The sequence below is a fragment of the Fringilla coelebs genome, assembly GCF_963513975.1.
Source record: "Fringilla coelebs genome assembly, chromosome: 1".
In the NCBI taxonomy this organism is placed as follows: Eukaryota; Metazoa; Chordata; class Aves; order Passeriformes; family Fringillidae; genus Fringilla; species Fringilla coelebs.
Genome location: NC_140028.1, coordinates 21,690,475 through 21,716,700, shown reverse-complemented (window position 1 = coordinate 21,716,700; position 26,226 = coordinate 21,690,475). Strand labels below are relative to the sequence as shown.

At 46.1% G+C, this 26,226-nt stretch overlaps 1 protein-coding gene across 3 annotated transcripts in view; it reads right to left on the bottom strand.

Annotated features, from left to right (window-relative positions):
• NCALD (neurocalcin delta) overlaps positions 1-25,806 on the bottom strand; it is a 59,779-nt gene extending 33,973 nt beyond the window's left edge. For all 3 annotated transcript variants that reach the window (XR_014616597.1, XM_084217459.1, XM_084217460.1), the window contains exon 1: positions 25,673-25,806. The gene's annotated coding sequence lies outside the window, so the exon portion shown is untranslated. The remainder of the gene's footprint in view (positions 1-25,672) is intronic.
• Positions 25,807-26,226: the final 420 nt, after the last annotated feature.

Here is a 26,226-nt window from a genome sequence, read left to right as displayed (position 1 = left end):
TTTAAATGTCTCTCTCCTCCTGCTTGTCAGGAGGACAAGAGCTGCCCCATGATGCTGGCTAGCCACAACAAAGTGCTGGTGTGCCCAGCAAGTGGTAACAAACCTGCATGGGCCAAGGGCTGAGGGTGTGTGCTGGCAGTGACACGGTCTGATGGAGTCCTGGCACAGCAGCTGCTGCTGCCTCAAGCACAAAGTGGAAAGCTGTAGTGAAATAATGCACATCTCACCACTTAGATTATTCCTGTTCCTTGTTCAGGAAAAAAAAAAAAAAGGTCTTTCTAAACAAGTTCTATAAAAACATCTTTCTAAAGAAGTGTACCCTTCTCCACTCACTGCTCAGTTATGCAGCTGGGAATCCAACAATGGGGTTGTCTTCTGACCAAAGATCTGCATTAGTGCTCCTGAGAGGCTGCAGGTGCTGCTCCTGGGCAGAGCACCAGGAGACAATCCTCACCAGCACAGAGCTTGGGGGTCCTCACCAATTCTGCATGTGAAAAGGCTAAATACTGCAGAACTGGATGAGATGGGTTAAACACTGCTGCTAAGAAGCTGTGTTTGTGAAGGGGGGTCATAACAAATCTTTTATTTGACCCCCTAATGAGGTAAAAATAAATGGACTCTCAAGTGCCTTAGCAGGTCAAACAAAGCAGTAAGCCCTGAGATAAACATAGGAGAGAGACAGTTGGCCTGCAAATTTATAATTGTTAATGCACTAGAAGCATGACAGAAAAGGGTAATTAGCACATTTAGAGCAGAGAGAGATATTGGTGGAGAAGGAGACTGTCACTAACATCTGTGGAAGGTTAGCAAAAATGAAGGAAGTCCCACCTTCATTTTAAAGGAGACAGATGGTGCATTAGAAGATCTGTATCATATCTGGGAACAAATACATCTGGAATCCACTGGTTTTGAAGACCATGGGGGCTTTGGCAAGGCCTGATCTCACCTGACACTTCTTGGTTCTTGGGACAATTGAATTCAGATGATGAACTGGGAAAAGAGGGGGGCTACTTGAAACCAAGTGGGACACCTCAGGAAAAAACTCATTTCCAGGTGTGGCCTCATTCCAGCTCAGACAGAAATTCTTTAATGATCTCTTCATGTCGGTGCCAGCCTGCAGCACTCAATAGTGTATGCCAAAGGTAGGTTCTGCTGTTTCACACCTTATAAACTCATGTAATAAAAATATATCATCTCCCTTCCAAGTCTCTTATACTGTTAAACCATCCTGATGACAGCACCTGTTTCACACTGTATGAGCACAAATGTCCATGCACCATATGATCACTTCTCTAATTCTTGACTGATGACAATGAAATACAGCCTGAAGAAAAGGTAGAAGGCAACCCTGAATGGGAACACCCACCTTGCAGACAAGCAGATTTGCCATCATCTTAACAACTAGGAGGTGTAAGAGAATCACAGAATAAGCTGAGTTGGAAGGGACCCACAATGAACATCAAGTCCAGCTCCAGGCCCTGCTCAGCACCATCCCTAGGAATCACACCAGGTGCCCAAGAGCATTGCCCAAATGCTTCCTTAGCTCTGTCAGGCTTGGTGCTGTGACTCCTTCCCTGGAGAGCTGTTCCAGTGCCCAACCAGCCTCTGGGTGAAAACCTTTTTCTAATAATCCAACCTAAACCTTCCCTGATACAACTTCAGGCCATTCCCTCAGGTCTTGTCACAGGGACCAAAGAACAGGGATCAGTGTCTGCCCCTTCCCTTCCCTTCCCTGGGAAGTCTCTCCTCAGTGCCTCTTCTCCAGGTTGAACACAACAAGTGATCTCATCTGCTCCTCATACAGCTTCCCCTCAAGGCCCTTCACCATCTCTATTGCCATTGTTTGGGTGCCCTCTAATGCCTTCAGAGCTTTCTTATTTTGTGGTGCCCCAAACTGCCCCCAGCACTGGAGGTGAGGCTCCCCCAGTGCAGAGCAGAGCAGGACAATGCCCTCCCTGCCTGGCTGGTGATGCTGTGCCTGATGCCCCCAGGACACACTTGGCCCTCCTGGCTGCCAGGACTCTGCTGACTCATATCCAACTTTATGTTGCTCATTTATGAATAGATGCAAGGGATTTATTTCCTTCTGCCCAAGGCAGAAGGCAGAACTGGCCTGCCTAGTCCAAATGTCTACCAAGAGCTTGGGGACACAGCTCTGCATGCCCTCTGCACCAGGCAGCATGGGGGGCCCTACACTGAACACAGAATGTGCTGTCCAGCTCCACCTGCACAGCCACAAGCATGGACATCCCAGTATTTTCCACATTTCACCTAGAAGCTAGTTTTACTCTTTATTAAAAAGATACCAGATCTTTTAAGCACAGCTTTGAAGTGGGGCCAAAGTAAACAAGGGTGCTCAGGGAAGATCAGACAGCTCAGGTTTATCATTAAAATATTCTTTCTTCAGAATATGTGTGAGATGCTCAAAGAAAGGAAAGGAGCCTCTGTATGTGAACTTTGAAAGCAGTCACAAACAAAAAAGTGTTATTCTGTTGATTTCTTTTTCCTGCAGGAGTCTGTCTCAGCAGATTATCACTCCTGCATCTATTGAATGGCCATTTGAGACATCAGCTTTTTAATTTGGGAACTCTGAAGCTTTTATATATTCTGATCCCTTTCATTTACAAAGATAGCTGATAAGAGAAGCATATTTAACTAAAATTTGACCAAAAATGTCTAGAATAGCACTTTCTCAGAAGAAACTACAAGTCCTTGATGAGATGATCTAGAAACACAGAGGCACCACTGAAAGGTGCATTGTAATGACTATGGAACATGGGTGCATTTTCTTCATTCTGAGAAAAACACATAGGACTGTTTAAAATGGAAAACTCTCCAGATACTTTTTGAGATAGTGATAGGACTTGAGCAAATGGGCAAAGTTACACTTTCAAGGACAGTAATGCATGTAAGCCCCTTGTACACTCAAATTGCAGGGAGAGTTGTGGTGTGAAGCTGGGCAGATTCCACCAATCTGCAGGACCCTCTCTGCTTGAGGATGCACTGAATAAAAGACTCTGGGGTGTGCAGTCATTGAATTGTAGGTAAATTCCCCCTGACTGAAGCCATCTTCCTTATTCACAGAGACCCCACTCTTGGGTTTCTGCAACTACTTTCCATGGCATGTCACAAAAATGAAGCCTATTGGAAAGCATATTGGAAACTGACTGCACTAATATATATGCACTAATATATATGCTTATATGAAAGAGATGCTCACTAGAAGAGTTGAGAGACAAAGCACAGATCACCCAAATTTCAACATTTCCAACTACTTGAATTTGAAAATTCACCTTTATCTTTTAATGTAATATATGTATATGTACACACATGAACTATACATCCAACATATGTGAATAGATACAGCATAAATTAGAGGGACACACTTGCAAGAGGAGAAGACATGACACCCCCTGGTGAGGTTACCATGCAGGTGAGTGCAACCCAGAGTGGGGAGCAGGGTGCAGAGGTGGATGCCACACTGAATTGTGAGTGCCCTGAAGACAGAACCAAGTGGGTCCTTCAGAGCTGGTGGATGGGGCAGATCTGAGGTCAGCTGTCCCAGCTGCTCAGCACAGAACCCCCTGCACCTTCCCCTGGCCTTGGCACCACAGCTCTGCTGCAGTGGGGGATGTGATCAGTCATGCATGGAGCGTGAAGCAGATGTTGTAAGCAAGGCACTTTTCTTCCAGCACTCAAACTAAAAACATGCCTTAAATAAGGGATTGCCTAAAAATGGGCTGTCCTCTTTATGGATGCTCTCCTGTCTCCTTTCCTGCTCAAGGGTGATTATGCCTCTATGTAGGCAGAAGTCTGTTTCTGTCACACACTGGCTCAGCCACACTAGGTGCCTGGATTACTTAGGGTAAGTCTGCAGCATTATATTACTATTCTTGAAGGAATGAGTTCCTAAAGCCCAAAGATCAACCTTCTATTGCTGAACTCACTGCAACCATGGAAATGACACTGGCGCCTCTGAGAAAAACGTGAATGGGAAAAAGTGTAAGGAACTGAGAGTTTTGGATAGTGCATGCTGTACTGTAGGCACAATATGAGAGAGGCTATATTTCATTACAGACTCTGCACAGGCAAGAGCAGCTTTTACAGCAACACAAGAGATTGCAACGTAGCAAAATAATTGCATAACCAAACATAAAGGCAAAAACATGACAGCCAAGCTTCAGATGGTCAGAGGAGAAGGGACTGGTGGGCAGCCAGCACTCTCTTCACAGTGGCTGAGAGGCACCTCCATTCTGGGCCAGTTCTTCCCCTGCCTGCCCAGCAGCAGCTGTGTGTGGACATTCTGGAAGCATCCCACAGCAGCAGGGATGCTGAGAAGCTGCTGGACACTGAACACATTTTCTATCATGGGATTTTCTGCAGCCATTGACCCTGAACTAAACTCCCTCTTTTGGCATCTCTGCTTCCATTTGGGGTTCCAGTCCCATTCTGGGTCTCCCTCCATAGTGTGAGCTCTGCTTTTGAGGGGAAGATAGCACTGTCCTTTGCTCCAGTTTGCAAAATCTTTAAATCAGTGTTCATCAGCATAATTGTTGATGAGATTATGATCCTCTTAATACACTAATAGCTTCGAGTTAATAGCAGTACTAGTTAGAGCAAACTCCACCACCAAGAGGAGCTACACAAAAACAGCTAAACAATGAGATCTCATCAGTCATTAGGAAGCTGATACCTAGGAGCTCTGATTCAAGAAAACCTAGGAGGGTGTTCAACAGCATTGGTCTAGAACACCTGTCTGTCAAAGGGAACAGGAGAGCAGCCTGAATATGGAGATATGAATTCACATCTTTCACCACTTCAGTGCATTGAGGAAGTCTTTGGCAAAGAGCTCAGGCACAGAGCAACAAAACACAGATCCAAATAAGTTTAGTCATTGAAGGTAAGAGTGGGATGAGAAGTAGGGTTCCTCTATCCAAACATGCTCAAGCCAAACACCCCAAAGTCCCTGCTCAGCAGCCCTGGAAATGGGCAGACATCAGAGGCTGCCTTTTTGTGACATTTCTCAGTATAAACCAAGTTACATACCAGTCTCAGCAGGATTCAGGACCTACCTCATACTTGATCTTTCTTTTAACCAGGTTGTTCTTTTGGCCTGAGAAGAGTCTGGTGGGGAGGGGTGTGCACAGGGAGATGACAAAGCTTTCATCACATACTGGAGTCACCCACATTACAGACAAAATGCTGAACTTAGGCAACCCTGAGTACAGGCAGCTTTAATGACCAAATCTATTCTGTGACACAAGTGGTAATGCTGTCTAAGTGAAGAGGAACACACATGAACAATCCATGAGACATCTAGGGGACCACGTTCCCTGCAGTCCTGTTGGCTGAGCTATCTCCTGAGCTCTTTTTGTCTCTATCCACAAACCAAAAATGCCACAATGTGGTGGAGGAGAAGCTTCTGGTGAAGTCTTGTGTTTTGATAAATCCCAGAGGATTGTGCACACACTGGGGATAGTGACAGTCACAACACCTGGGCAGCAGGGCCTGGGCAGGACTCTGCTGGTGATGTACAAACCCATGGCTCTGGCTTAACAGTGTTTCTTTGGGTAGGAACCAGAGTGTTCAGAGCACATCCTCAGTCCTTTGGGGCTGTCAGTGACCAGGACAACAACTGCTGTACTTTCTACTGCATGGTTTTCATGTACCTCTGTTACTGTTAATACCAGTCTAATACCCAGTCCTTCAGATGTCAGGAAACTGCTTTCCTCACCTCTACTTAAAAGTTGTAGACAAAGTTCATATTGGCATATATTAATTAACTTCAGCTATTTTTCTCTAGGAAAATGATAAACAATAAAAAAGGAGTTATTTTTCTACTAAGGACTTCTAAAATGTCAGCTATACCTAGTGAATGGAATAAGAGTAATATAATTAAACATCTGCTCTTTCATTCCTAGTAATGACTTTAAAACAGCCAGAAAATTCTGAAGGTTGTGGCCATGGTAACAGACACCAGCTTAGGAAAAAGGAAATATCTGCAGTTATAATTGAACATAGAGATTGCTCATCTCCTCCTCTGAGCTGGAAGTTTACAATCAAAGCTTTGATGTGTGTGCTGGTTCTTCTAATACAATTTCATCCTATGCCATGTGGCGCATTTATTGTGAGAAACTACCAAGTATAAAAATATGTTTATGTAGTTCCAATGCTCCATTCACTCTTGTTTGAAGGAAGAAAAACTGCTCTTTTTTTGGAAAGTGGCTTGAGCAACTGCTGGTAAACACTTTTGTGGAAAATGACAATGCAGCATGATGGAAATGGGCCAGACTTCCCTAACATGCAGCTGCCTCCCTCCCTCAGATCAGCAAAGTAATCACTGCTTACATCAGAGTGAGGTCCAGCAGCATTTCTGGAACATCCTGCAGAGCTGAGCCTAGACACCTCCTTGGCTTGGCTGAGAGAGAACTGACAGAACTGATCAGATTCTTCAAAAACACCTGACACACCCTGCTACCTGCCTACTGCCTCTGGTGCCTCCCCAAACTCTGTCCTGTCTGTGGCCACAGCCCATCCCACCTTGCACCCCTCTAGGCACTGCAGCTCCTCAGACACATACAAGGGGAGAAGAACAAGGCCATTAACCAAAGAAAGCCCAATAAAATAAGAATTGCAGCAGAGACAGGGAAGATAAGCTGAGAGAGAGGTGGAGGTGGGTAACACGGGTGTGCTGTGCACAGAGAGGAGCAGCTCCTGGAGCTCTGCACGATGACTGGAGCTGCTTGCAGCAAGAGCCAGCAGTGAGGGAAAGGGTTTTCAGAGTGTTTTGAGCACCTGTGCCACGTGCATATTGGCCAAAGAATCCAAGCAAAAAGCATTTGTCCGTTTTAGTCTCTACTAACAACCTCGGTTCATAAAAAAGTTGCAAACACTTCTCTTTGAAATGCAGATGGTAAAATATGATATGAAAATAAGCAAGCAAGGGAAGGCCCAGGAGTTGGTGCTGCTGAGCCCCACTGAAACCACCAATTCGTATTTTTTGAAGGCTTCCTGTAAACCTTGTCTGAGGTTCACATCTAGAACTGGGGTGAACCTCAGGTGCTGGCTGGAGGCCAGCTGTGAAGCTGGTGCAAGTAAATAGGTTGTAGCAGTCTTCTGTACAGGAAATAATTATGGGCAGGGTATGAGTACCTGAAAATGTTACATTTTTTGGTGCAACTTTCCTTTTGAACTACACTCTAAGAACTCAAACAGCACAAAAAGTACGAATTTATTTGGGTTTTATTAATATAGAAGCCATGAATAATTTTTTCCAGGAGTTTCCAAGTGAACAAGACGCCACTGTCTCCTTACTGCAGAATTTTCACTGTCTCTATACAAGCTATAGAAATCTAGTCAATACCATCTCTAAATGGAATCTAGAGAATGAGTGAGCAAATTCCAAATTTATGGTTGGCAAAAACAGAAATATGGGAGTATGTTTCACAAAATTTCTTGAGCAGACCACAGCCTCAGTTTGCTCAACATGGAGAGTCAGATTGAGATATATAATTCCTTCTTGATTTTAGCACACTGTTTGGAGCACCAAACAGTTTGGTCTTCATAAAGGAAGACAACACACCGACTCAGGGATTCCTTTTTGTCCTGATCAGTGGCTTAAAATGGCATTAAACTAGCACATACCAAGCACATTGCTGGAGCTGCAATGTAAATGCTGCCTTGTCAAACATGAAGACAACCAATTTCTCAGACAAGTCTGGTGGAGTTTGAGAACTCCTCTAGAAGGGCCAAGAGAAATAAAGCTACTGCCACCAGCATTACATGGGCTTCATGCCTGTGGTTTCTAACAATGCCAACCTAGCTGCATGGCCAGAAGAAAATTTAATTAGTGAGGTTCCAAGAAGCTCTGGTCTCACTAGCAGTGCAAGGCAGCTCAATCATGAATGGAAATCAATGACCTGTTATGACTTGGGGGCTGGACTAGATGACCTTTAAGGGTCCTTCCCAACCTCAACTATTCACTGATTCTGACTTGTGATGGGGCACCTGTCTGCCTCTCTGCAAGGCTGCTCCGCGCACATGCCGCCACCCCACTCCCTGGGGCTTGGCCACACTGCAGCAGAGCCATTCCCATCTCTGAGGCTGCAGAGGTGGATGGTTCAGCAGTTGCACTGCTGAGGTGTAAGCTGCCATCCAGCCTAACATGCTCAGCTCCTGGGCTTTCCTCACTGGGTGCAGTGTCTGTCCCTCAGCTGCTGCCACAGGCAGCCTGGGAGTATTGGGCAATCCCCAGACACCATCAGACCTCCTGCAATGCCCAGTGCATTCCGCCCTCCCTGAGCCCAAAAAAGGCCTGAGATGGCTGCCCAGCACCCACAGGCTGCTCTCTCCCTCCTCCTTCTGCTGCTGAGCTGCCACAGCCAGTGGGAATCAGCATCTCACGTGCCACCAGTGCTCAGAAGCCACTCCTGTTTCCAGATCTAAGGTGCAGTGGACTGGCAGTGCTTGTGGCTATCTGAAACTCCTTGGAAGAGTAGGGGGGTCAGGAGCTGCAGCAGAAGAGGGGAGGAAGCAGACAAGGGGAGGCAGGTCTTCTGGGGCCAGGCAGCATTCCCTATTTTACTTGGAGGGCTTCTCAGAGCCCTGCTCCACATGACCTTTCACGTGAGCTGCAAAGAGTGACAGCAGATGCTGGTAGCCAGAGGGAGGGAGATTTAGTGCTGCTCCACTTCCTTCCCTGGAAAATTTGCTTTTGTAGGAGGAGGTCAGAGACACAGAGCAGCAACCTGAGGGAGGGCGTTCTCGCCTGCTCTCCTGTGGGACTGGAAATTGAATGGAGAGGAGCGTGCCACAAAGCCTCACTTCACTGGAGCTTTTATCTTTTACAATTAGGTTAGGAAATTTATTGCTACAGTAGCTTAATCCCACAGTGCATTATCTGTACACATGATGGACTGGAATATGAACTAATTCTGTCAATAAAGTGACTGCCTGCATCTTGATCCTCAGATATGAGGAATCCAGCCTTCCTTTTGAGATGCTAAGCAGCTGCAGACTGGCAGACTCCCCTGCCTATGCTTCTGGTTTGGATGCTTCCTACATTCAAGTTTCTCAAGAAGAGGTGATGCTGTGGGAAGGGAGAACAGGGGGGAGAAGTTTGGTTCCAGGCACCCAGCTGCACACTGTGACTCTGCACTGGCCCGTGGGTGGCACGGGGGCTGCAGCCCCCAGGGACTTCTCTGACTGATAGCACGAGCCCTGCATGTGCTGGGGACCCAGCTGTCCAGCTCTGCTCATCTGCAGTCTGTGCCCTGTACTGACAGGACAGGCAGAGACCACAGAAGTGTTCCCTCTGAAGGTTCAGATCAGCAGGGACCGTCCTTGGTGGAAGGGATCCACTGCTGGGCACTCAGAGCCACGGCCCCAGCTCTGCCTGAACACAGCAAGGGGGCTGGGCTGGCTCAGAGAATGTGTGCAGGTACACACTGAGGGCTCTGAACCTGGGATCAACCTTGAACAGGACACAGCCTCCAACAGCAGCTCAGGAGGAGATTGTTTTAATATCAAACTCTCCACATTACTTACCTACAGAAAACTCCAGATTCAGAAATCTAATTTTCACTGTCTCTATACAAGCTATAGAAATCTAGTCAATACCCTCTCTAAATGGAATCTAGAGAGTGAGTGAGCAAATTCCAAATTTATGGTTGGCAGAAACAGAAATATGGGAGTATGTTTCACAAAATTTCTTGAGCAGACCACAGCCTCAGTTTGCTCAACATGGAGTGTCAGATTGAGCTATATAATTCCTTCTTGATGTGAAGTTCCTTGATTTTAACAAAAATAGCTAGAAAATGAAATCTCATGACAAAATATAGACTTTTCTACCTTATTGCTCAGCTAACAAATCATCAAATCAATTATTTTTTGAGCAGCAGCCAGGGTAACTGGTCCACCAAACAAGTAAGATGAAATCTGGAATGTCACAGGAGTATCTGGTCTTTGGTTTTACAGCATCTCACATGTAGCCACTAGGCAAAGGCTTTTCAGCAAGCCCACAACATGAAAAGGTGAAAGCTTATTGCTCAGATCAGAGAATGCTCTAATGTTCATATTAAAAAGTTAAATTATAAGCAGGTAACAAACTTAACTAGACTGACTTGTTATCATCTTCTTTTTCCTCTTCTTTTTAAAAGAACTAGTTCTCATTCAGTTCATTCAGTTATCATTCATAAAACCTATTCAGAAGTAGCTGATAACATTGAGAGATATACAAAACCTGAACTACTCATGGGAAGGAGGACAAGCACTGATTTTCCTGTCATCAAAAGGGCAGCTAAATTTTCTGTAATTTCTTCTCTGTTGGTCTATTGAGCCCAAAAGAGAAGTAGCTGTATTATTTGGTTGGTGAGATGTCACCACCAACTCCTCCAAAAGTCTCCAAGCCCTTTGGCACAAAGAAGAAGACAGTCAGATGTTTGTCAGACTTCACAAGGAGATGTTCAGGGAGAAATCTCACAGTCTTAATTGAAGAACAAGCAGGAATGTTTATTAAGACTTCAAGATATTTACTATCTCACACATTTTGAATGTAAAGGGTACAAATATCATTTTTGCTCTTCCTCTGCAGGCCAAGATATGAGGGACACTTGCCAGAACACAAAAGAATTTGCACCCCATTCCAAACTCCCATTAAAAAAAAAGTGTACTAAGTCTGAAAAATAAGTGCAGTCATCTGAATCACAAATTTGGCTTTGTAACCCACTGGGAGACTGAAGCAGAGCAAAACACATCTGCTAACACCCCAACTTGAGCACCACAGTTGGCAAGTGCTGCTGAAGAGAGATCTCAGGCTGAAGTTGTAGAAATGTTGAAGGTTAAAACTGAAGTTTCTTGGCAGAACTGACCTTATATGGGAACTGTAGGAAGTCTGCCTGCCCTGGCTTTCCAGCCAGTACAAAAGTGTTCATTCCTCATAGATACATGGATGTACACAGAAAGGCTAATTCAAAACCACTTGGGTAAAATCAAAGCAATTCACTCCTCTGGGGATGTGCTTGACAGAGAAAGGCAGATGTTTCCTCTCAGGACCATGAATTGAAATCAGAAGAGAAATTTCAGGTGGAAGGTGGTTACAGTAGGGTTCTTCCAAGATGAGTCTTGGGATGGATGTAGTTGTACATTGTCATTATCAACCAGGATGCATAATCTCAAAGCAGTGCAGAACTGATGACACCAAGGTGACAGGCACTGTCAGGTAGACACCAGACTACCCCACCAGGAGAATGGGACAATCTTAGCACTGGAATAGTGCAAAGGGATGAAATTCCTTATTGCAAAATGCAGCATGTGAGAGACAAGTGGGAAGGATTGATGTTCTTAACTACAAATGATGGAGCAGGAGGAAGAGCTGAAGGACTTGTATAGCCATAAGATAACAGAAAAATACCAATATGATGTGTCCTGCAGGACACAAGTGATGCTTTCTAATGAACCTGCTGAGACCAATCTGTTGAGTTCAGAGAGGGTGAATTACCAATGCTCTTAATGGGCAGGTTTTGGAATTGTGAGGGCTCACCTGGATTACTGTAGCACATGGCCAGGAAAACATGCTGAGGAAAAGGGATTTTGGCCTGCAGTGGCTGCAGAGCAGGGCTATTAAGCCAAATAAGGGAATGGAAAGCCTGTGCTCTCAGAGGAGACCAGAGGCTCTTGGATGTTTAGCCTTGCTAAAGAAAGGCCAAGAGGGGATATGGTTGAAGTCTATAAATACATCAGAGGGGGTAAACACCAGGGAAGGAGAAAAGCTGTTTAAACTGAAGGACAATGCTGGCAAAAGAACAAATGGCTATAAACTAGCCATAATAAATTTTGGCTGGGAATGAGAAGCAAATCTCAAACCACTAGAGCAGCAAAGTCTGTGGAACAGCCTTCTTCAAAGATCACAAGACAAAGAGCCAAAGTCATGGGAAAATGCAATTTAAAAACTCCACAAATAGGGTCTCTATGACATGGATACCTACACTGGGTTGGGGGAGTCAGGAGGGCCCCTACTGTCCTGACTTCTGGAAGGGAAACAGCACCCCCAGAAACAAGCATGCTTCTTACAGCGGGCAGTTTTTCTGGCACAGAGGATCACCATGAGGAGAGCCAGAGGCAGTGATGTTAAGTAAACAAGTTTGTGATATCTTTATCTTCCTCTGCACTGTGTAATCACCCCCCCCACACACACACGTCAGTGATGGGGAGTGGCAGGAATGTGAGGGGAGGTCTGGGCAAGCAGAGGAACAAGAGCCAGGATGCAACAGACAGGTCAGGAAAGCTGGCCAGCTCTGCCACTTCAAGCATCAGACAGCACTGAGAGCAGCAATACATTATTGCAAAAAATTTAAATGAAATTAAGATTTACAAGTAACCTCAATAAAATTCACAGCTGGTTGGGCTTAACCTTGGAGTCAAGAGGATTAGCAGGCTGTTGTCCAAATCATGAAACAGTGAGTTTTATATTTTCTTCGAAAGTGAATTACAGACATGCCTGGTCTCTATTCAGTATTGAGTAATTCAAGCTTTCTACAAAATTTCACCTCTTTATTGTCATCCTTTTGTCTCCTCTAAGGAACACCATAATTTATTAATACTATTCTTTTCTTCTGAAGAGTTCTGATGACTTCACTGAAATTACTGGGTGACAGCTGCACTACAGTGTTGACTGAACAGAGGCACAGGAAGAGGGAGGAAAGGATTTTTTCATCTGTATGGCTTTTTTATCAGCTGGTCACGTGTTCCTGGGCTAGCTGGGGTCAGTTTTCAGGATTCCTGGGTTGGCAGAGACCCACAGGAGGATGGCACAGAACAGACTCTCATTGGGCACTTCTTGACCCTTCCTGGGCTCAGAGGCACCTGAACCTCCTGCCAGCCATCCTTCTGCCTCAGGGCATGCCCAGCACTGCCTCGGCTGTGACGCTGGGAAGGCACCAGGCTGCCTCAGCTCCCTCCCAAGCCACACCACGACAGATCTGGAGGAATTCCTCTGCTTATCAGACCTTCACCCAGTTTCAAATGTCCACCTAACAGTGAAAAGCACGGGCACCAGGGAGCTCTTGTTCTAGGACACCACCTTGGACTGACCTCTTCCTTCTCCTCCTCTGAAAATTGTTTGCTTGGGGTTTGAAATAGTAATAAAGTACAAAAGAGTGAATGGCACCAAGGCACTTCACTCTGCACAACAAAAACAAACCATGCACGTGTCTGCAAGCACTGAGGGCCACCAGAGCTCTCTGCAATCCGCTGAGCTTTCAGAGGGCAGCACCAAGTGCAGTGAAACTGGCTGGAGATGAGATGGGGACATCAACACCTCACCATCTGAGCCCTCTGCCTACATGATGGCTGTGTCATCAGCTTCCTCAGGGCAAGAAAAAACAGCTGAGAACAGACACCACACAACCTAGCAAATCCACCTGATGTCATTGTCTCTTGGGGGTTCTGTGATGCAGTTAATGCTGCTCCCAGGAGAATTACCAAAGCTAATTACTTGTCATGACTGCATTAGATGAAGAAGGTGCACGTTGCTGATAGTTGCCCAGTGGGAACATAGAGTAGATCTTTCTTTTGTCCACTTATAATTAAAGCAATCTTCTTTGTATATTAGATTCAGCAGTTTATAATGAAGTGCAATAAAGACTCCTTGAGTAAATCTCTTACTTTTCTTAATATGTTTATCCAATTTAATGGAGTTTCTAATTGATTGGAGGAGGAGCAGTTTCAGAAATAGTGTGCCTAAACAGATATGACAAATCATGCAATCAGTAATCCAGGTTTTTTCAAGGCAAATGCCTGGATAACAAGCACGTCCCACAATGGTGCCACTTCCATTTGTGCCAGACACCTGAGAAGCAGCAATCACAAACCTCTGCAATGGCTGGGAGAAAAACCTGTCATTCTATCATCTGTGCAGACAAATTTAGCACTCTGTGAAATCTTTATCAAAATTACCCACCAGCAGAATTAGGTAACCAACTTCAAAGAGCAAGGAACAGGGAGTTATGTCCAGTTGAGCAGCAGCAATTTGGACACCACTGATTCCTCCGTGGAAAGGTTGGAGAAAAATGCAAAATATGGTAGGAAGAAGAAATGCAAACACCGATGAAACACACAAATGGTTGAATAGACTTTTATTATCAGATGAAATAACAATGCCTTAAAATAGGTTCCCATTTGGGTTAAAAAATGAACAAAGTCAAAGAACTGTAGATTAAAGCCAGGTGCTTAGTGGAACAAGAAATTTAAGAACATTTTTGCTTTTATCTGATGATTCTTGGAAGAAACACTTGTGTTCATATTTCTGAAAGAAATATTTCCTGTTGTTGAGCTTTCCTTTGAAAGACATATTTCTATTTCACTACTGAGAGCAGTTGCAGAGCTCTAAATGCACAGCAGGCCACGCAAGACAGATCTTTAATTATACCTCTCCTTCCGTGAGTTCACTGGGAGCCAATTGCTCAAGGCTAATAAGGATTAAAACATATTCAATGACTCTGAAAAACTGTCTTAATGCTAGTCTTCCCAAATCCCCTGTATTATTTGGAGCAATACAAGCACAGCAACTCCTGTTTGCAAATGAAAAGGGAAAACTTTACTCTTTCACAAGTTATGCCCAAGTCCTGCTTTACTAAACCCCACTGTTCAAATTTTTCAGCCAGCATCCTCATGCTTTGCAGGTCTTTGAAGTAAATCTGCAGATAATAGCAGAGTTCCATATGATGGCTTCCATGTAGCTCTAGGTGATCTGTGACCAGACATGACTGGGAAATTCAGAGAAAGTGGAAGACACCCCACGTCTAACAGAGGAAGTAATTAAAACAATCAAACCTACCTGAAAAGCTGCAGGCAAAGAGATAGGCAAATGTTCCCCTGGCTCTCTCAAACCCTTCTGACATTATGGTCCAAGGTCAAAAACATAAAGGTTGAATTCAACAAAATCAGAAGAACTGGGAGAAAACTGCATTCTGAAATGTCCTTTGCTTTTGACCTCTTTCAACCCTGATGCTTTATGAGGACAGCACCTGGACATCACTTTTCTCCTTGCAGAGTGAAATGTGAAATTCCTGACAGTGCTGTGTGGCAAAGGCAGCGCTGTGCGTGGGGCTGGGCAGTCCCCAGGGAGCTGGAGAGTGCATTGTGAAGGGCACAGTGCTCACTTCACTCAAAGGAGGATTTGGAAAACAGATTTTAGGCATGAGGCAGCATTAGAAAAGTGGAACATGTTGATCTCTTGCTGAGAAGGCTAATACAGATAATAACAATTTACTTATTCTGGAGAAATGGTAGAACGGTAGTGGATACTGACCTACGCATTTTTCACATCTTAAAAATAAATGGATTGTAAACTAGAAAAGAATTAACCCTGAGCCTCACAGGGGAAAGAATTTGTGCTGAGAAACAACATGAAATCAGCATCAAACCCACACTCTGTAAAGAGTCAGGTCAGCAGTGTGCATGATAAGGTTCCTCTGTACAAACAGAGGAGTAAAGAGCCTGGTGCTCTATGGACCAAAGGCTTTTCTTTATCCTTTCTTGCAGCCACGTTCCTCATTTCCTTCCCTTTGGTCCTATTAGAACCTCACAGCTGTTTTTGACAGACTGGAGTTGCCAGCCTTTTTGTCATGCTCCAATGGGCTGATTTCCTGGCTGGGGCAAGAGCCTGCAGCTCATGAGCTCTACCTAGACCTGGGCTTCAGAAATAACACTTTTCTATTTTTAAGGCTCATTTTTTTCCTCCCAAGGATTCTCACCCAGTTATGCACGATGACATTCACCACATCACCTGTGACTATGGAGCAAATGCACGTGGGTGCATTCCCCAGCACGGGGCCAGCTGGCACAGCAGCTCCCCTGTCTGTGCTATTGAACTCTGCACCCTCCTGAAAAGGGACTCTGTGCCATTTGCCCCCTGGAACAGGCCCAGTGGGCAGGCTGGAACTGATTGGGAGCTAGACTGGGATAGGGACTGCTCTGCAGAGAGAGTGATTTTGGCTACTGAGCTCTGGTGCTGAGTTGCCCCCTATTTCATTTATTATGGATGCAGCCAGTGGCCATTATCTCAGGAAGCTGGATAGCTTGTCACCTACTTGAATGTTAGTGTCAAAACAAGAAATACCAAGGCTTGGGGGAAGTAAATGCTTACCTAGTGTGGAATATTAAGAGAGGATTATGAACTAGACCCAAAGTTCAAATCATTTGGGACATGCTCTGCAAGGGGCCTCGGGCTCAGTGATGAATTTGTTGGGGCTCTGAAGGGGTTTCAGGGCATGTGCACACCAGGGAGCTGGACTGGATGCCAGGGAGAGCCAAATGTCCCCATGGTGCTCAGCCCTTCTGCCTCCAAATACCAGCCTTGGTTGGCTTGACCCTTGCAGCCCAAATGCCAGTCTTTGTGGGCTCAGCCTCCACCTGCACTAAGCACACCTGTTGCTGGGGTCATTGCAGACTCCAGACCACAGAGAGAGCTGTGGTATGGCCAGTTCAGCATCTCAGCACCCCAACTTGGACAGCTGCACCTGTTCAAGAGGCATCTGACTCATCTGGGTCTGGCCACCTCCGGGTGTGATGCCTTTCAGCAGGGCTCAGGGGATTTCCACTAAGAGCACATGCTGCTGGTTCTGGTCAGCTCTGTGTGTGTGCAGCAGTGAAGCAGCTCCTCCTCATCCTCCCACCAGGGCCACAGGAGAGCTGGCTGATCTCCAGAGAGGGCAGTGAGAATGGGATGCTCCTCTCTCTGCTCCTGCTCAGTGCTTGGGCAGTCAGCCAGCCACAGTGAAGGTGAACTGCTGAGATGTGGTGACAGGAAGCCACTGCCACGAGCATTTAATTTTTAATTCCTCTCAGGGCCTCTTTGCTACCATCCCTCCCTGTAGCTCTAGGGGAAGGCTGCTGGCAGCTGTTTCTGGAGCTCACCTTGTTTGTGTTTGGCTGCATGCCTGACCTGACTGTGAGGGATAAGGGAGCGGGATCCCCGGCCAGCCCTGGTGGGCGCTGTCAGGGAGCCCTGCAGAGCAGCTGCTTTCCTGGGCCAGCAGTCAAGGGTGGGACACCCAAGGTGCTTTGAGGGCTGGAACTGCATCCCAGCTCAGTGGGATCTGCCTGCATCACTAGTCCCAGAGCCAGGCTCCTTTGGGGTTATTTTTCCAAAAGCATCCTCTCCTTCTTCTTCAAAGGAGTATCCACCAGCAAGAGATGCTTCTTTTCAAGTTGGGCCATAACAACAGTGGACAGCATGAGCACACTGCCCAGTGCTGGCCCCTGGGAAGCAAGGACTGTCAGGGAGGAATTACTGGGCTTGCCAGTGAGGAAGCAAAATTGCCCTAAATACTGAAATACCCTCCCTGCAGACACAGGAGCGTGCAGCTGTCCCACTTGGCCTGCAGATCCCCTCTTCTCCCCACTCAAGTCATTCTTCTGCTTAAAAAATCTTATTTTGGAAAAGAAATGAATAATGGGAATAGCACTGTGAAAGCATGGGGAATTTAGCAAACAAAAGAAAAGCTGCTATTTTTGAGAATGTCTCAAATTGGTAATTGTGGCTTGTTTTAACTCCTTCTCTCCCAGCTGCCTCCCCAACACCCTGCTTGGAGTGCCATGTGCGAGCATGGTGAGAGTGGCATGCAGGAAGGGTGTGTCTTACTACAGGCTCTTGGAGCACACAGCCTACTCATAACTGGCACATGGTGAACTAATAGTGAAACACTCTTTAATTTCTAATCAGATTCCTTGAACTGAGGCAGGGGTTTCTGCAAAGGTCCCAGTGTCTAACAAAAAGAATAAAAGTCAGGGAAGCAGCCGCCCTGCTAATGCTTCTGTCACCTTTTGCCATCTCTGAAAGAATTGTATTTTTCTAATTGAAGCATCACAAACATTATGTGTCCGTGGTGAGTGGAGGGGTCTGGCTCTGCACAGCAGCAGAGAACCCTGCCAAAGGCTCTCAGCAAAAACGCCATCGCTGCAAGAAAAGAAACTGCATCTGCCGAGGCTGCAGATCCAGTGAAGCAGTATAAACTCATCTTTAACAAATTCACCAACACCCCCATGGAGCAGATGTGGAGCTGTTTCATCAGCTCTCACCTTTTCTTGCTGCTGGTGTGGCCAAATCAGCCAGGTCTCTTTGCAGCCCTGGTCAGGGCTGGCATAGCTCTCCTGCCTGCAGCATCCTGTGCCAAGGGAAGGCGCAGGTGACATCTGGACCACTACTGCAGATGGCCCTGCAGTTCCTCCTGACAGAAGCAGCCCTTCTGGGCTATAACCTAGCAGAAGAGAGGCAAAATAGGAAACAAATGTGGGGGAGCCACTGCCCTCATGATACTGAGGGAAGAACAACCAAAGTCTGAGCTCATGTTTTCAGTTCCTAAAGCAATCCTATTCTGTCCAAGTGCTGCTGTGCATGTTGGCCAGGACTCCCATGGATGCCATGGAGGTAGCAGCAGGGACAGGGGATGCTCTCTCACAGGCAATCTCATTTCTGAATTGTCAGAAAGAATTCTCTTTGTTTCATAAACATTGCTCCCTGGATTTTCCTTTCCAAGAGCAGTACAAGAAAATAAATATCTATTTTTTTTTGTTCAGAAAGAGTTCCTCTTTGCATTCCCTCTGACCTTCTCAAGTCCCAGCACTTCTGCCTTTCACTGAGTTCTGCTTTTCAGCTTCTACCTTAGCAGTGACAAGGGGGACTTCCTTAGCAGGAGTCACTCAGCTCCTTCACCAGGCCCTGTCAGGAGAGGCAAAGCAGAACACAAATGGTCTTTCTGCAGAAGTTCCCACTACCCAGTAACTCAGAGACCAGAGAGTCTACAAAGACATCAGAGCTGTAAGTGGTTTAATATCATGTGCCATCAAACATTACATGCCTTGCAATTCACTTTGGGGATTTTGATTAAGGAAACCCTTGAACATGGCAAGGAAGAGCTGTGAATTCTGATAACGTTCTCAATTTTTAGCAGTAAAGTAATTGAAAATGAAGGGTGAAGTGAAATAATTGAACATGAAAGCTGTGTGCTGTGTCAAGCCAGCAATAATACTCAAGTGAGAGGAGATCATGCTTAGACTGAAAGATGTATCCTTGGGCAGCTGTAATTTTGCACTCTTCTCATCCACACCAGCCTGTGAAATAAAAACACAGGCCACCCTTCTGGTGGGACTGTTTCAGTAGGGTCAGAACGACTTTACATGAAAAGCCTCATCCATGATAAACAGCAATGAATAGGATGCTTGACAGACAGGTCCAGAGGACAACAGACAGTGCTTCTGCTGAGCTATAATTGCTCTAATTGGACCCGGGCTTGCAAAGATGGTAAAGCTAAAGGGGACTCTGCAATCTTGCTGCCATTCTGCACAAAAGAATACTGTTGTGATAGGAAGCACACAGCAGTTGTGGAAATAATCAACAGCTTTGTGCTCGCATCCCCCTGGCATCTTGGATTTGCGAACGCAACGTGAGCAGAATATTTCTTTAGAATTAGAGGTTCTCAGACTGAATTGCTTCATGAAATCTCTTTAAGTTGTATTCAGCTGAAGTTAGACACTTCATATGTGATGGATCCATTGTGGTTTTGCAGTCCTGGAGGAGATGCAGAAAGGTTGTGTGAGGCATAATCAGGAAACCTTGCTGCTCCAGAAGTGAGGGAATTTGCTAAGGAAAGAAGCCAACTTTGACTTTCTTCAGCTTTAACTTGTCCTTGTTTGGGGGATAACCTGTAAACCACCTGATCTGCTTGTCTAATAAAACCTCTCTACAAGTAATACTGGATGTCTCCAAAAGCTGATCTCTTCTATTCATAATAGTAGAACAAGCATGAAACTCTTGTTGTCAAGCAGCAGGCAGGGCACAAGGGTTGAGTGTGCAGTGCTCCTCCAGCCCTACTTTGACCCCAGTGCCCAGAAGAGAGAGCAGCCCTGTAAGCCACAGCTACATCACGAGGCAGCTAAACAACATCACTGCATCACTGCTAACACAGGCAGAGTCTTTCACTCTCCTGACTCCTCCAGACAGCTCCATTTCACGCAGCAGAAAGTCTTGTCTGGCTGCTCTGCAGATGCCAGAGCTCCCTGCATGGGCAGATGCAGCAGTGCAAGAACATCAGCCTGCCCTGGACACATCCTGCCAGCACACACTCAGTCAGCCCTGCCAAGGGCTCTCCTTCCTCCCTCATCCCATCCCTCCTGGTCCACCATGCCCCTGTGGCTGGACAGCCTGGCTCTGGCCTGCTCCCAAAGCCCATTCTCTTGACAATGAAATTCAGCACACAGCTAAGAGGCTTTGTGACACATGTGGCAGGTATAAACCTGTCTCAAAGCCTTTCAGCTCCCATGTGCAGACACAGTCAGTTGAAATGCCGCCTCCTGCTCCTTTGCAGTTCCTAAGTAAATGTGCAAAAATGAGCTGTGATGTTCAGGAACTGTTCATGTCCCACCTGTAAGCCAGCACTTGCACCTCGAGCAAGGCCACTTGTCCTAAAGAGCCAACCTGGCTTACTGCACCCTCCCTAGGAGCAAAGCCATCTGCAGTGACACCCTGAGGCTCCTGCCCTAGGCTCATATTGCAAATCCCAGACACGGGGGCAGGATGTGCATCACCCAAAATGTGAGCCATGGGACAGACATCTTCCCCAGCACCCAGGCAAAGTGACAGGGTGGGTGCTGAAAGGTGGCCCTGGGCAGCCATGGGAAAAGGTCTCGATGCTCAGAGCACTCTGGGGGTGACAGCATCCCTGGGTCACTAGGAACCATGTCACCAGCCAGCCCATGTATCCATGCCATCCTTGGGGTCACAGGTCTGCACTTCTCCTGTTCCTGTCCTGACATTTCCTCTGTGACTGTCATTCAGCAGGACAGTGACAGATGTATGGGGACATCAAAGCATCAAGCATGCCCCACACTCAGCTTCTGTCTCCTCCCAATGCCATCCTGGCTTTGTGCATCACAGGCTTGGTTTCAGATAAGGACCTGACCCATGCCCCAACAAGGTGGTGGGAAAAATTGGCCATGGAGATGCTCTCCTAAAAAGTGTCTCTCAAACAAAAGCACATGGCATTTGTCAACAGAAGCCCAGCTAAAAAACACAAGACATGTTTGTTTCCAGGTAGTATGTCTATGATAAGCCATAGATCATCACAAGACTAAAAAACATAAGGATTAACATCAGTGGGTTTTATACAGCAGAAACTTTGCACAGCACTGTGAACACATACTGCAAAAAATAGTGAACTACAAAAGAAGATAAACAGAACTGAACCAAGACCCACCCTCAGCTATCTTCTGTGAAAGGAGGCGTGGCTGGGAATTTCAGGTGCTGGGCAAATTGAAAATAGCATTTCAGACCAAACTACAAGCTTCTTGGTTTTTCTGCATGTAAATCAGATCCTTATATTATCTCAGTGTCATTTTATGGCTGAAAGCAATTCAGCAGCTATCAGCACAACCAGTCTGAAATTCAGCAGAACAGGATCTGAGCCCTTCAGCTCGTAATGATTAGATGATTCTGTGGAAATGAATCTTATGAAAAAATTAAGTTAAGCAGAAAGTTGACAGTATGCGAAGACCACAGAAGGGAGAGCAACTTTACAACTCAGCCTTCACATTTTCCTCCTATAGGATTTCAACATTTGCTAAAGTTGTAGTAAGGGCAGCTTCTTCACAGTGCTCCCTCTGGGAAATATCACATTCAGCAATTCCTGAATTACAGTTTCTAATTATATTTTCATACTGTAATGCTGTCTGAAATGCAAATTTGATGACAGAATAATTCAATCCATATAAAATAATTACAAAATTACTGTTTCTCAACCCTCAACTCATACTCCCTGCTATTTAAGAAGATAAATTTATCAGCTGCAAAAGTACAGCCAAAACATAATCTATTTTTTAAACTGTTATCTGACTATAGCTATCTGTAGAGATTTTGGCTCACCATGGAAGATTATTTCTAAAATATGACAACCAAAAACATTCCAGAGTTAGGATTTTTGTTGCCTTAGCTTGGAACCAACAACCAGGTCAACTTTTATTTTGCATTCAGAGTGTCCTACGTATGGCATCTGCGTTTAATTGGAAAAACAACTGTTGGTTAAAATGCCAAATCTCTACTGCAGATCAGCTATCATTTAAACCAGTTATTCCTAGTGTTGATGCAGACATTAAATTAGCACAATGTAATGATTTTTAGCAGAGTGGGAACCAACTTCTGCAATAAGTAATTTAAGATCCTGAAACTCCATACTGAAGCATCAGTTCCCACTGACAACTGCCACCCTCTACAGAGGATTTTATTCCCCCCATGAATATTGCCTCAGCAGTAGCTAGGACCTTTAAAAAGACAGCAGAAATTGCATTCTGCTTGAAAAAAAAAAATCAAGGAGAAGTGTTGCGCACTGCAAGGGGTTTTTAGGTTTTATTATGATTCTGGCCTGAATTTAGATTGTCATTGCCCATCAACTCACCCAGATCAAGGTAGAGCACACTGAGTGTGTTATTATTATGAGGCTAGAGGCATCAACAGCTCACATCTGGTTTTGATTTCCCTGCTGTATGCAGTTGTGTGAGAAGTGACTTGAGGAGATCTCAGACGTGACTTTAGCCAAGCTCTTTCCTAAGGTGAAGTGCTCCAGCTCCTGGGGAATTGCTGCTCTGCTCGCCCTTCGCCACGGACAAGGAGACCGGGGGAAGAGATCGTCCCTTCCTCGTGTGTGTGCAAAGGGGGTGACATTTGCAAATGACATGAGGGCTGAAGGGAAGTAGGAGGGTCAGTCTAGACTCCCTAAAAGAAGGTGGAGTGTTGCCAAGCCCATGTGCATCTCACGTTCTTTCTCTTTGTGTCAGAGCACTTCAAGCCCAAGGAAGCTGGCAGTGTCAGTGGTGGCGTGGGGCAGAAGGTGAAGGATGCAGCCACCTCCCCTCTCGGTGCTGCGGAGGAACCTACAGGCTGTGTGCTCTTTCCTCATGGTGGGTGCAAGCATGGCAGCTCAGAGATGGAGGGATGCTCAGCATTACATTGCCTGGCAGCTTCACACCTTTACCTAGCCAAGGTAAACCCGAGTGCTTCTCCAAAGGGTTTGCTGCAGAGCTGACCAGTGACAGCAAGAGCATGAACTCATCAAGCAGAGGCACATAGCCCCAGGATGACTCTCACACACCATTCCCTTCCCTCCTGAGCAGGGACCTGTGCCACCTCCAGCTGCAGACTCTGGCACTGCCTGTGAGCTGCCTGCAACTCATTCCCCTCTCTGGGGCAAAATGGATGGAGCCTGGTGATGGGATGCCCAAAGCCTCCAAAGAATCATCAAGAAGGGACAGAGATGTCACTCTGCCAGGCAGGACACATCCCTGTGCAACCTCAGTGACACCTACCCACTTCCCCTATAACATTGCCTCTCAGACCTCTTGCAACAGCATGTACAGGACCCTTCTGCTAAAATGTGAAGCAGTTTACCATCCTTCACTCTAAGGTCAAGTTAGAGCCTTTTCAGGACTACCTCAGTGTCACTAAAGAAAGATATCTCTATTCCATCTGGAGATGAGGAAGGAATTTTTAAGACATTTCTAATGAATAGCTCATGAGCAAAAGTTGCATCAATTATTTTTCCCCTTACAGGTGGTTTCAAGGCATCAAATGCTACAGGACACTGTATTCAAGCCTAAATGAATGAGCATAAGCCTCAGCCCACACTGAGCATCATCACTCAAGTCCAATCTGGGAGGTGACAGCAGCTACACATGGAGTCCAATCCTGCAGACGTGAGGGGGAATGGCTTCTCTTGAATGGCAGGTGCCACCCAGCTCCAATCTGTCCCCACCCTCCACGCCTTGGTCCCTCGGCAGACTTACCCCAGCAGTACAAGCTGGTGAACAAGCAGACCTCAGAGGGTGGTGGGCTGTATAAACCCCCTCTCTGCCCTCCCCTCTAGCCCACCTCTATAGTTTGGGGAGCTCACATGCAGACAGAGGGGGATGGATGCCCTGGACTGACACACAGCTCCCCACAGCAGCTGGGCCAGCTCAGCCCAGGCAGGAACACCCAGAGCCCTCTCACTCCCCGTGGCAAGGCTGCACATGGGATGCCATCCCCTCCAATGCTGCAAGGCTCCTGCAAACCTGGCTAAAACTCACCTGTGAGGAGCTAGGCGAGATTCCCCATGCACTGATGCAGTGGCATCAGGTGAAGAATTTAATAAAGACAATTTGAAATATTTCAGCCCCCCCAACAATAATGTCTTAGGGCATCAGTTGAATTGGAAAGAACTGATGAGATAACACCAAGTGAAATGGTTTAGACATTTCAGACATTTCAGACCTTTCAGCATTTATCCTTGTTCTCTGCTAAGAATGCCAAATGCAGTGAAATCCAGAGCACTAAGCCATAACTTCCTTAGAGAAGTGCCTTCAGTTCGAATATCTGTCTTGGCTCTCTTTCTGAAACAATTACTTATGCTGCATTTGATAATATTAGAATAATTTTTATAGGTTTTTTTTAAATCTTTTACTGCTCTGTGTTTTAAATTGTTCTGTAGCTCCTCACTGTTTTAGAGCACAGCTGCTTTAGAGAATCATTACCAGTATTGATAAACCCTTTGAACTTTGGGAGGAAGGGAACAGGACTATATAATTAGAGAAGATAAGAAAGACCTAACATACTTTTCCAGGAAACAACGCACATGATGCTTCAGCTGTAATCTCTTCTTAAAACAAATCTATATGTTCCCACACAAGCAAACTCAGCCTGCGGCACTAAACTTCAGGAGCTCTGGGATATCCTTCCCCACAACAGCCACCTCGGAGTAAGTGCGATACAGAAACAGACACAAACTCTCTCTTGTTTTTACAAAAAGTCCCAAATAACATTTCATTTTTCAATCACTGTGATGATTGAAAAATCATGCTGCTCATGCTGCAGTTCTTTTTTTAGCTATTCTAACTGATCTCGATGCTCAACAGAAAAAAAAAAAAAAAAGAGAGAGAGAATAAACAAGCCCTGTCTGTGTGTGCTTGTGAGAAAAAGGGTAAAAGCCTGTGTGGCAGCAACGCTGCTCTCTTGGCACATTTCAGGCGATTTTTCAGGAAGGTTTTGATTCTTTCCTCTGTGAATCCCGTAGAGTCAGGAGCGCCGCGTGCCCCTGGAGAGGGGCAGAAAGCCCGGGCAGCGCGCAGGGTGCAGGGACTCCGCGTGAACAAAGATGGTTTAAATGCTGAACTTCGAGAGTTGGATTTTAAGCCGTTCCTGGCTGCATTGACTGCTGGCTTCACCCTCACTGGACACACTGGGTACAAACCCGCCCGAACCGGGCACAATTAAAAACCAACAAATTCCAGCAGAGGTATAAAAAACACAGAGCCTAAACATCATTTCTTTTAACTCCCGAATGCATTAGCTTAGGATTACTCACGTTCATTTATATTTCTAAAGTGTCAAATGAGAGCGATATCATTTTATTCTCTTTCATGGATCATTAATCTATATTTAACTCCGTTTTGCCGTCTACACACAGAATTAGTAACTGGAAGCTGCTTTGCATTTATCTGATAGTGCAGGGCTTGTTCATCAAGGCAAACTTCCAGCCAAAACAAACAAGTGAAAAAAAATATCAGTCACTGATACAAGCTGCTTTCTATTCTATTTTTTTTTTAAAGGAAAATAATCCAAACCTGATGAGAACATAAAGCAAATGGTTACCTCACACTGCAGAAATGCAAGTTTTTAATAGTCCATGCTCTGGCAGCCCCTGGGATTCGGCGGCAGCAGCAGCAGCAGCAGCAGCGGCGGCGGTGGCGGCGGGGATGACTCCAGCATCCAGCGCGCTCCCTCTCTCCGGCTCTGCCGGCGCGGCCGGGGCCGCAGGCTCAGCCCCCGGCTGACGTCAGGCGGCCGTCACATGGCCCGGGGAGCGCTGGTTGTCCTGGCAACGCCAGCCCTGCTCCGAAATTATTTCAATAGGTCATCTGTCACACTGCGCGCACGCCGCGGCCATCGCGGGCGCCCGGACAACCCAAACACCGCGGGCTCGCCGGGGCTGCCCGCGCCGCTCTGCTCCCACCGCCGGCTCTCCCTTCACCCCGTCCCGGGAGGAAAACGCGCCGCTCTTCCTCTCCCTCCTGCATCCCCAGCCTCCGGGAGAAAAAAAAGACATTATACACCAGGTATAATGGGGCACAAAAGCTGCCCCCCGAGGGTGCTGGGGCACCTCAGTGACGTGCTGGCTAGCTAAAATTAGGGTCTTTCTAAATGAC